Source organism: Leptopilina boulardi, unplaced genomic scaffold, assembly GCF_019393585.1.
Source record: "Leptopilina boulardi isolate dan_hultmark-lab unplaced genomic scaffold, ZJU_Lbou_2.1 LbouV2_213, whole genome shotgun sequence".
Lineage (NCBI taxonomy): Eukaryota > Metazoa > Arthropoda > Insecta > Hymenoptera > Figitidae > Leptopilina > Leptopilina boulardi.
The window spans coordinates 4050982-4062237 of NW_026137767.1; the positions used below are offsets into that span (position 1 = coordinate 4050982).

The 11256-nt window shown below is 26.2% G+C and overlaps 1 protein-coding gene across 3 annotated transcripts in view; it reads right to left on the reverse strand.

Moving 5' to 3' along the window:
- The window catches only part of LOC127278983 (cGMP-dependent protein kinase, isozyme 1-like), a 46653-nt gene extending 39724 nt beyond the window's left edge, over nt 1-6929 (reverse strand). For 2 of the 3 annotated variants that reach the window (XM_051301003.1, XM_051301001.1), the window contains exon 1: nt 6449-6929. The gene's annotated coding sequence lies outside the window, so the exon portion shown is untranslated. Of the gene's footprint in view, nt 1-2879; nt 2977-6448 lie in introns of those variants that run through there. The other variant, XM_051301002.1, reaches the window with a different exon arrangement.
- Between the last annotated feature and the right edge of the window lie 4327 nt (nt 6930-11256).

Sequence of the window (11256 nt, forward strand, 5' to 3'; positions counted from 1 at the left end):
AGCCCTAAAAAAAACTTTAATTCTTAAAGTTGATTTACACGCAAATTAACGAAATTAAATAATAAAATGAGCTATATAGTAAACAAACATCCCTAACCTCAAAATTTCTATTTAATTACAAAATTATTAATTTTTTTCCCATAAGAATAACATTGTGTCGTTTGTTTGTTTTCCCTCCAGTTATCAGACGTCATACACGAACTCGAAATATCTCGATGAACTGATACAGCCTAAGGTTCATTTTGAGTAACATGAAGTTGCCTATTAACTCATTTTGATGCAGATCTCATAATGAGGTGTAGCAAAAATGAGTTCATTTTTTTTCTATATGTTTATAATGAACAAGGTTGACATATATGTCAAACCTTGTTAAGAGTATATTGATGATTGATGTAAATAATTTAAAGAAACTACATCCATTTAAATCTGCACACTTTAATAAATTTAAATAATTATTTACTCAATAATTAATTTTTTAATATTGTTTTAATTTATTCTGACACTTTATTAACTCGGACGAGATATATTTTATTACCATCAAAAGAATGTTTTTTTCCATCAGTTTTTATTATATTTATAATTTACAATGATGGTTCTGTTAGTTGCGTGAAAAAAACTAGTTTTTTTTTTTTAAATTATTTATACCATTCACGAGAGGTATTTCACTGTTGATGAGTCAATGATTGAATATATGAGTACCTGAAACGCGTCGAATGGAAGTTTCTTTAAAATCACTGCGAATTACTATAAATTACTTTTAATAGTTTTAACACAATTAGACATTGTTTACAGTTTGTCTCTGCTATCATAATGACATAAGAAACGCCGTAAGAACACGTGTGTTAGAAAAGGACAAAAAAGTTTAGGCATATACGACCAAAATTGTACAAGTACCAACCATGAAAATCCAAATTATAGATAATGGCGCGCTAAATTTAAAAATTTGTTAAAATAAATTCAAATAAATAAAAAAATTAATATTTTTTTTTTAATTACAAAAGTTCACAACAAAAGTTCTTTTTATCACAAAAAAATTTATTGACAATTTGATGTCTAAAAATGAGAAGCAAATGTTTTATTTGTTCTTGATACATCAATGTCATATGACTTTCCTTGAAAAGTAACGACGACCGTGGCTGTTGAGCACAGAGCAATTAAAATGATTAAAATAACGAGATTATCATCTAAAGTCGCAACATGATATTCCACGAAACTGAGACAATAAAAATTAATTTTTAATCATATATACAAAAGACCATAAACGATATCAAACTATATTGTCCTTTATGTATTAAAATTGGATTTTCATATCAATTTCCCTAAATGAAAATGTCAAATAAAATATTTTCCTACTAAATTAATAAATCGATAATAATAACAACATTGATATTATTCTCATTTTTTAATTAGATAATAATAACAATTAATGAAAACAGTAACAATTACTTTGTGTCAGTTAAATATGAATGAACCCTGTGGGCAAAAAACCATGTTTGTTCTAAAAACGTTTTAAGAACGTTTTTAGAACGTTTCATGTCCACCAAATAATGTTCTGGAACATTATTTGAACTTCCATGTTCGTAAAATGTTCCAGAACATTATTTGGTGGACATGAAACGTTCTAAGAACGTCCTTAAAACGTTTTTAGAACGAACATGGTTTTTTGCCCACAGGGAACCTACATTGAACCTACTTTGATCTAAATTGAACCTACATTAAATCTTCTTTAAGGCAACATTAGTCCTACTTTGACCTACAGTAAACCTACATTAAACCTTCATTTTATCTTCTTTAACAGTAAACCTACCTCGGCCTAGAAGTAATGTAAGAAGGACATAAGGATTCTAAAATCTGTCTATAAAGTCCTTCGGCAATGAAATCCTAACAATAAAAATGTATTTTAATTATACTATCCATAATAATTTTTTAAATTAATAATGTTAAGTTACTTTTTAATTATTAAATAATCTATTTATATTCTAAAAAATTGATCCATAAATGTTTTCTAATCTGCTTGATTTATTAAATATTTAAGACTTTTCCGGAAATCCTCTTTTTTGTTTTTACAAAAAATTATTTCTTATCATTGACAATATCAAGAAAATATTCAGACATCATTTTTTAAATCTCTGATAATGTCCACAACTGTTTTGTATTGGAGATATTTGTTTGAAATCTTTATGTTAAAATAAAAAAAAATTCTTTAATTCCTTTTCAACTTGATTTAAATGTAATTTAAAATAATTTTGATAATCATGACAATTATCTATGATAATTATAATCAAAATAATAATAATAATAATAATAATAATTTATGGTTTCCACCATAAAAATCAAATTTTGGGTATTTTCACTATGATTTTCGTAATCAGCGCATCAAAATACATAAAAGTACGTAGTATAAAAAAAAAACCAAAAATATTTTTAAAAACTTCAAAACTCAAAAATTTTTGAAAAATTCCGAAAATATTGTAAAAATTGTTTGCCCATTATCGGGCTAGGCTTAAAATTTTCGTAATAAGAAGTAGTTTTTTTGAAAAAATTTTGAAAAAAATCGATCAGTACGTCAAATGAGAAAAATGACTTTTTATCATTAAAACTCAAAAATTTGATAGTAATATCGTTTAAAAAAAAATTCGATTTTTTTTTGAAAAGTACGTTTAAAAACACACATTTTGAAAAAAAAAACTTTCAAAATTAATGCATTTTTAAGGAAGTTATGAGCATTCAAAAATTAAAAGTCATGAAAATTGTCCAATTTTCAAAATTCTATAACTCAAAAACGGCTTGCTAAAAAAATTTGAAAAAATTCATGGAAGCTAGTCTCAATTAGTACTAAAAGAAAAAAAAATCGGAGTTGCAATTGCAGATGGACTTACACTTTGGCGTGGAATTTAACTCACACCTGGTATGAATATAAACTTTTTAAAAATTTAACCACTACCTATACACGACGAATTTACACCTACGACTGATACCTTGGATTCGATAAAGATGTAGAGTTCTTATCTTTTTTGATAACGTGTTGACGCAGTGTTACCGGTAGGTATATGAAAATGAATCATTATCTTCCTCAAAGAGAAAAAAAAAATTTGAATATATTAATTTTATTTCAGTCATTTCAAAATAATATTCATAGATTCAATATTCAAAGAAAAAAAGTAATTAATAATAATAATTTTTAATTGGAAAAAAATCATCATTAAATGAAACAATAATTTTATGTTAATACAAATAGGATTATATATTGAATTTCTTTTCATTTTGAATTTAATGTTTAATTTAAAAAAAAATTAATATTAAGAAAGTTAAAATTATATAGATAATTGTATGAGACATAAAAAATGTATTAAATTGATTAATTACTCTTTTTTGTCTTCTTAAGACATCACTAACAAACTAAATGCTAACATTTATTGGTATTATTTTTTTAAACGATTATATTTTGTTTTCATAGATATTTTTCAACTACTATATAGATAGCTTGTGCAATGCTTATTTTATTTAACTACGTATCATTTTCGTTTACTGCTAATTTTATTGTATACCAACTGTTACAAAATCTGACTATGTCTGACAATTAGGTATACGTATTAATTCTTAGTATTTCCATAATTCTCTGTTTAATACATAACTTTATTTGACAAAATTTTCGGATTGATATATTCAATCAGTTTTGTGTAAGCCCAAGTAGCACGTAATATTACAGTAATATTATCCGGTAACATTGCTGTAATATTACAGTGATATTAAAATGTCCGCCTCATGGTAATATTACCGGATAATTTTACTGTAATATTACACGGTAATATTAAGGCATTATTACTAGAATATTACAATAGCATTACAGTAATATTATACCGTAATACTAAGGTAATAATATACGAGAATATTGCAGTAATATTAGAAGAATATTATTTCACGAAAAAAATGTACCCAACCGGGGAATCGAACCCCGAACTCAAGGCACACAAGTCCAGAGTTTTACCAACAAGCCACACTGACTTATACAATATATTTATGATTGTGATGCTTTATGAGTAACTCAAATCATACTGTAATATTACTGTAACATTACCGTAATATTACAGTAATATCACCATCAGGCGTCATTTTAATATCACTGTAATATTCCAGTAATATTACCGAGTAATGTTACTGTAATATTACAGTAATATTACGTGCTACTTGGGAGTATTATTCCGAGGCATTTCGAAATTTGTTGCCTAGCTAATAAGTTTTTATTCGAATCTAAATTTCCACATAACTTAATAAAACATTCTTTCTAAATCATTTCGAATCAATCTGTTTCGTTACAAAGTTTAATTTTAATCCTTTTAAATCCTGCAAAATTTCATTCCGAATTAATCCGAAGTTAAATTTTAATCATTTTAAATTATGAAATTCCATTTAAAATAAATCCGAATAAATCCGTTTCCAAGTCAACAGGATTAATTTGCAATATAATTTTACGTTTTAAAAATATTAAAATTTAGTTTCGAAAAATCGAAATGAAAAAAATTCGCTCGTGCTACGACTCGTTCTTCAAAAATTGTGCTTGGCACATAAACTAGGACTTATACCTCACTTGGCGCATAATATACTATTGTTAAGTTACATTAAAATTTAAATTCGGATAGAAACTGATTCTTTGTAAAAAAAAATTTCCATTTACGCTAATATTTTTGGTGAGGAAAGAGTGAAAATATTTGGGTACTGTTTACATACTTTCTTTTTTTTTTTTTAATTTTTTAAAGAAAATGATAATCAAAAATAAAGGTCTGCAGCTCTGTAGTGAGTAAAAAAAATGTTAATTTTCAAGCTTTAATCATTTAGACCCATTTTTATCTATTTGTCACTAATAGTACAAAAACCTCAGCTTACGTTAAAAAAATATCGTGTCTTTCACCAAAAAAAGTATACTTTTTTATTTTAATTTCTTTTGTCAAAAATTATTTTTTAACACATATACATTTTACTAATTGAAAGCAGAGCATAAAAAAAGCTATATGGAAATAAGATATTGAAAAAAGAATTTTTTTATTGCATAATTTAATTGAAAAAATTACCTAAGCATGAGCGCGTTTGAAAAGAAACGTTTTTTTCACCTTGATCACTGCACGTGAAATCCCTCATATACAAAAGAGAATTTTAGCTTCTTTTATATGCGTATCATAAATATAAATAAATATTAAAAATATTTATTACATGCATTTATTTATACAAATTTTTTTAAGATATTTAAAATTTTATTAATGTCTTATGACGTTTTATTTCATTTTCTTTTTTTAATGTTATAAATTAAAAACATTATTTTTAAATGTTGATATTATTTAGAAACATAACTGTATAATAATAGTTATTTATGATACAAGTGCGTAAAGTGAGTGATTATACGAATGTGATGCAAATCACACGAGTAGCAGATTTACGCACGTGTATCATACAACATTTTTTGCAACACCCAGCTCTAAAGTTAAGTGAATCACTTTACACACCGTTTTAAAAAGAGCTTCTTTACACACACTTTTCAGTGTGTAAAATTTAACTTTAGAGGTTAGTGTTGCAAAAAACTATTTTTATTTAACTTACGTCAATCAATTTATGTCAATATTTCAGTAAATAATTGTTTAGGGATATATTTATTATGTTTCAATATGATGTCATCATTATATGATTATATTTTTAGGAAAAACTCGATTGATGATATTAAAAATTTCTTCAATAGTTTTGTGCATGACAATAAAAAAATTTTGTTGGAAATTGTATCTTCCATGTTAATTAACTAGGATAATTTTGAAATTATGAATATTATGATTGTTTTTAAAATTCAAAAATTCATATATACTATATTTCCCAAATTTTGTAAATCTAAAGTGAATGTATTTTAAAATTTTTAATATTTAATTGGAGATTTTAATAATATTTTAAAATACTAATTTAAAAAAAGTCTAACTAGTAGCTAAAAATAAAAGTTATTAAGGCAGCAGATTAAAAAACATAATTTGTCGAGATTTTCAAAACTATATTTCTAGACGTTCGTTACCATTTCTCACAAGCATGACATCATTTTTGAAAATAACGTATCATCTAATATATTTAAAAATATTTAAAACACAGTAGAAACATATATATATATATATATATAGTAATAATAATAATAATAATAATATTAATAAAAATAATTATAATAAAAACAACAAGTTCAATTGTAAAGTATTTTAGTATAGTTAATATTTTATTGAAAATGTTTTTCATGAAATATAAAAAAGTAATGATAAAAGAAAATATTTGCTTTTTGTTCTAGGCCTTCTCATTTTATATTAGATAAAAGAAAATGTTTAAATTAAAAATTCTTTCATAATAATTTCCAAGTAAATGTCTTGTAATAGGTAAGTGATAATCTTTATACAATAGACGCGAGTTATGAAACTGTTTTCAAACTCACCCAATTGTCACCTGATCTTCTAAAAATTTTATCTCATAGCTTGTATCATTTTATTTATGTCACAAATTTACATTCACCACGTGTAAATGATAAACTTTCATGTTATTTTTCATTATAAACTGACTTTTTTTCAAATTTAAATTTTTTCCGCGTATTTCTAATATTTTATTTTATCCTTTTTAAAAAATCACCATTTAGTTAAAAAGAATTTAAATTTTCATATTTTTTATGTTTTATATAATATTGTGCAATATGTTTGGTTAAAAAAAGTTAAGTTTTTAAATTTAATTTCCAGTTGCTACATTATTCAATCATATTTATCACAAAATTTATTTATTTTTATGTAAATAAAAAAATATTCATACTAATTATACAATTTTTGAATCATTGTCGAGAGATTTTAAAAAAAGAAAATAAAAAACTGAAAACCACCGCTGATGGTCAGACTAACTGATGGAAGATGTGTTATCGAAAGACTAACTTCAATTGTACTAACGGAAAACACGCGCGTGAGCGATAGCGACTTGAGTATTGGTAATTATTATCATTTTGCACCTTATCCGTACAACTTAACGGGTGTCTTCACTTTCAATAATTTAACAAAAATTTCAATTTTATTTAGCATAAATTTAATTAAGAAATTATTTTTGGATATTTTTTTATGTTTTAATTAATTAGTTTCTTTATTTATATATATCTTCTTTTACCATTTAATTAATTAGTAGGTATTATATAAAAATGTGCCTAATTCAAACTTGCCTTTTAGAATTAATTAATTGGAATTATATAATTCAAATTTCAAGGAGAAGGCCTTATTATAAATCTTACTATTATGCCTTTATATATAGCAATTATATAACCTAATTTCTAATTTACATATATAGAAAAGTGTGTAATTGGTTTATACTCCAAGTTTCTAAAATATTTTTTTTTTTCTAAATTTATAATGTATTTTATTTCTGAGAATTATTGCTATTTACATATATAACAACGATAAATTTAACATATATTGATATGAAAAACATTTCATATAAGAAATAAGGATTTTTAACAAAGTTGTTATTCGACTTTTTGGGTTCTGGAATAAAAAATGACAACACATTATTTATACAAAAAAATTTATTATTCTAAAATTAGATATTTAATTTCGTGTAAAGAACCCCGCACAAAATGTACAGAAAATAGATCCCTGTCGATTTTGATTAAACTTTGGGAAATTGTTGCTTTTGTAGTACCAAAGAAAAAAGTCTTATGATAAAATCCAAAAAAATGGACAGATTTTTTGTTAATTAATGTTTAAGTTGACAATTCACAGTGTAAAAGTCGGTGATGCTTACAAGAGAACAAAACGAAAATAATTAAATTAAAATGCTTGATACTTGTTGCACGGGAGTTTTCGGAGTCGCTGATAACAAATGTACAGTCAGATTTCAAAAATTCAAAATGGCAGTATCAAGCATTTTAATTTAATTATTTTCGTTTTGTTCACTTGTAAGCATCACCGACTTCTACACTGTGAATTGTCAACTTAAACATTAATTAACAGAAAATCTGTCCATTTTTTTGGATTTTATCATAAGACTTTTTTCTTTGGTAATACAAAAGCAACAATTTCCCAAAGTTTAATCAAAATCGACAGGGATCTATTTTCTGTACATTTTGTGCAGGGTTCTTTTGTGAAATATATCCAAAATTGTGATGTTTTTATATTTTTCGCATTCTATAATTCGAACTTATAACTTAACTTTTAATTAAACTCTAATTAAAAAATTATTATAAAAAACATTTAATTCAAACGTGTCCATAAACTGTTTTCCTTTTGGATTGAATTCATTTGAACTTTTATGTGTAACTTACTTAAATATGAATGAAATAGAATTTGATTAAATAAATAGGGGAATAGTGTCAGGGTTGGACACTTGGCTTTTTTTAAATAAGAACACTAGCGCCACCTGTGTGCGTACGTGACGAATCTTCTAGTAGTGTAACCTAACTTTTTGTGGCATTACATTTTTGGAGAATCAAAAGTAGCGTCTCCTGTGACTTCGGTGCAATCGAAGAGACAAAAAAAGTTTTGTTTGACTTGTGAATAAACCTAAAAAATGTGTAAAAAAAGCAAGAATTCGGCAAGGTAAGCTTATTGAATGTATTGTGGGGTACATAATTTAAGAAGAAAAAAAGTGAAAAATCGAATCGCGACACATGTCTGGTTATGGTTAGCACAATTCGAAAATGATGCTTCTAGTTAGGGTTGGACACCCATATTAATTATGAATTTGACACAATTTATAAATAAATATACAAATAAATTTTATTTTATTGATATTTCAGTGCAAAATTGTGCCAAAGATATTAGAAAAATAATACTTAAATTGTATAAATTTTGTTCATCATTTCATTGAGTTATTTTTTGTAATTTGAGTTCATTCCTTTTTTAAACCCATGAAGCTTTACAATTTGTAAACAATAAGTAAAGATAAACATGAAAAAATAAGAATAAAAAACATTACAAATGTTATTTTACGTTATTACCAATAATGCGTTTAGATTTTCAAAAAGTGCCCAACCCTGACTGAAAAGTCCAACCCTGACTAGATTTTTTTAAATGTTTATAACTTTTTTAATTTTGGACCAATCAATTTACGGTCCAGAGCAAAAGTGTTCCTCTTTTGTAGATCTTTCCACCCATATACCACAATTAACTGAATTTATCTAAACCCTCACAACACAAGGATATTCAGGATATCCCTGGGACGTCCTGGGGATATCCATTTGCTTTTGGCGATTCGGATATCCCTAAGATATCCTCTGGATATCCATGGACATCTCTAAGATATCCCAGGGATATCCAAACCGCCGAAAACAAATCGATATCCCCAGGACGTCCCAAGGATATCCTGAATATCCTTTTGTTGTGAGGGAACAAAATATTTATAAATAAAAAACCAAAACTGTGTCCAACCCTGACGCTATTCCCCTATATTTATTTAATCAAATTCTATATCATTTCATTTTATATAACGATAATAAGAATGCATAGATTCCATATAACTCGATATTCACTGTCGGTAAAAAAAAGAACAGCTCTTACCCCGTGAATCGCTTATTTTTCTTTCATACTGATTATCTTATTAATTTATTTCCATAAAATTGCATTTTTCACATAATTCTGTCATTTTTACAATTTCTTTACGCTCTTTTATTCATATACAATCAATTTTCGTACATTTAAAGCGCTAATTCTTTATTTATACGTCATTTGCAATATAGCGTATTGGACCATCTATTGGGATCAGATTCAACTTAGGAATGCTATCTGTTAAAATCCAAATAACAGATTCAACATACCGAACTGCAATTCGTTTTCCCGGTTTGTGCTATCGGAATTTTTTTACAGGGTAAGTATAAGGGAGTACCGATTCAACTGACATCAGGGGGATTCGTTGAAAAACCTTCTGGATCCGATGATCATCTTAATTTGTGTCAGTTTAAAACTGATATAAATGAAAAGAAATTTGTATGCCCAGCATGTAAAGAGAGGTTAGAAGTTTTAAATTATTTGCAAAGATTCAATATTCCTGAATGGAAGGAGGTGAGATATGCTAATTCTTTTTAAAAAAACTTGATATCAAATCCAGGTTTTACAGAACTAAAAGTAAGTCAGGAATTATGCTATCTAGATAATAAGAAATTTTAATAAGTTATAATTATTGAGACTCTTCACTTATGCATGCTAGAAATTATTGCGCAGCTGTAAAGACTAAAGAAAGCTACTGCGCAGCCTTTAAGGTTTTTAATTTTTAATTTAGAAAACATAAATGAACATGTACAAGAACATGTTCCACATCTGGTACAAGAAAATGTACATGAAACCTATGCACAAAAAAATATGTACAAGAACATGTACATTTTCTTGTACAAGTATATTTTCTTGTCCTGGATCTTATACAAGTTCTGGTACAAGAACATGTCTCAATCCCGGATGCTGAACTTGTTCAAGAATATTACTTGAACATGTACAAGAAAATGTACAAGTTCATTAATGAACATGTACAAGAACTTGTACATTTTCTTGTACAAGTTTTTTCAGCCGGGCATAACAATTTTGTTTGTCCATCGAACAATCCGAATAGTTTTAATAACAATCCCATTTTAACCATTTTTTTTGTCCCAACAACAAATAGAACTGTTAGTTCTATATTGATAATCCTGAATTGGTGTGTTGACTTAATTTTTAGTAACCGAAACAATTCATTTTCCTCCGTGTAGGTTCTCTAAAAGCTATACATTCTTTAAAAGTTGTTTAAATTAAAGGCCGCAAACAATTATTAGTTAATATGTTTAGATAAAGAGTAACAAATCATTCCCATATAGTTTAACAAAATTTCGCCAATGAATATAATAAAAGAAATAAAATACCCAACAAAAAGAATGTGGAGCAGAGAAGGTAACAATGACAAGTCTTCAGGATTAATCAAATCTTTTATCACATTTTTCATGAGAAAGAAAGATGGTTTTATCCAATGTGACATTATTCCAAATTCCAATAGATTCGTTAGAATTTTGTTAAAATCCTTAACAAATGGTGATGCTGGTTCCAGAAACATGGTTTGGGGTAAATGGTAGAAATATTCATCCACAACTTTTAACAGAGAACTTCCATCTGAATTTTTATATTTCTGCATAAAAAATATTGCCATCGTGTGTTTAAGAAAACACGTGATATTTCTATGTTGGACTAACATCTGTACGCATTTTTCTTCATTCGTTAAAATCAAGCTTTTCTTCACTAAATCTCTAAAAACTGG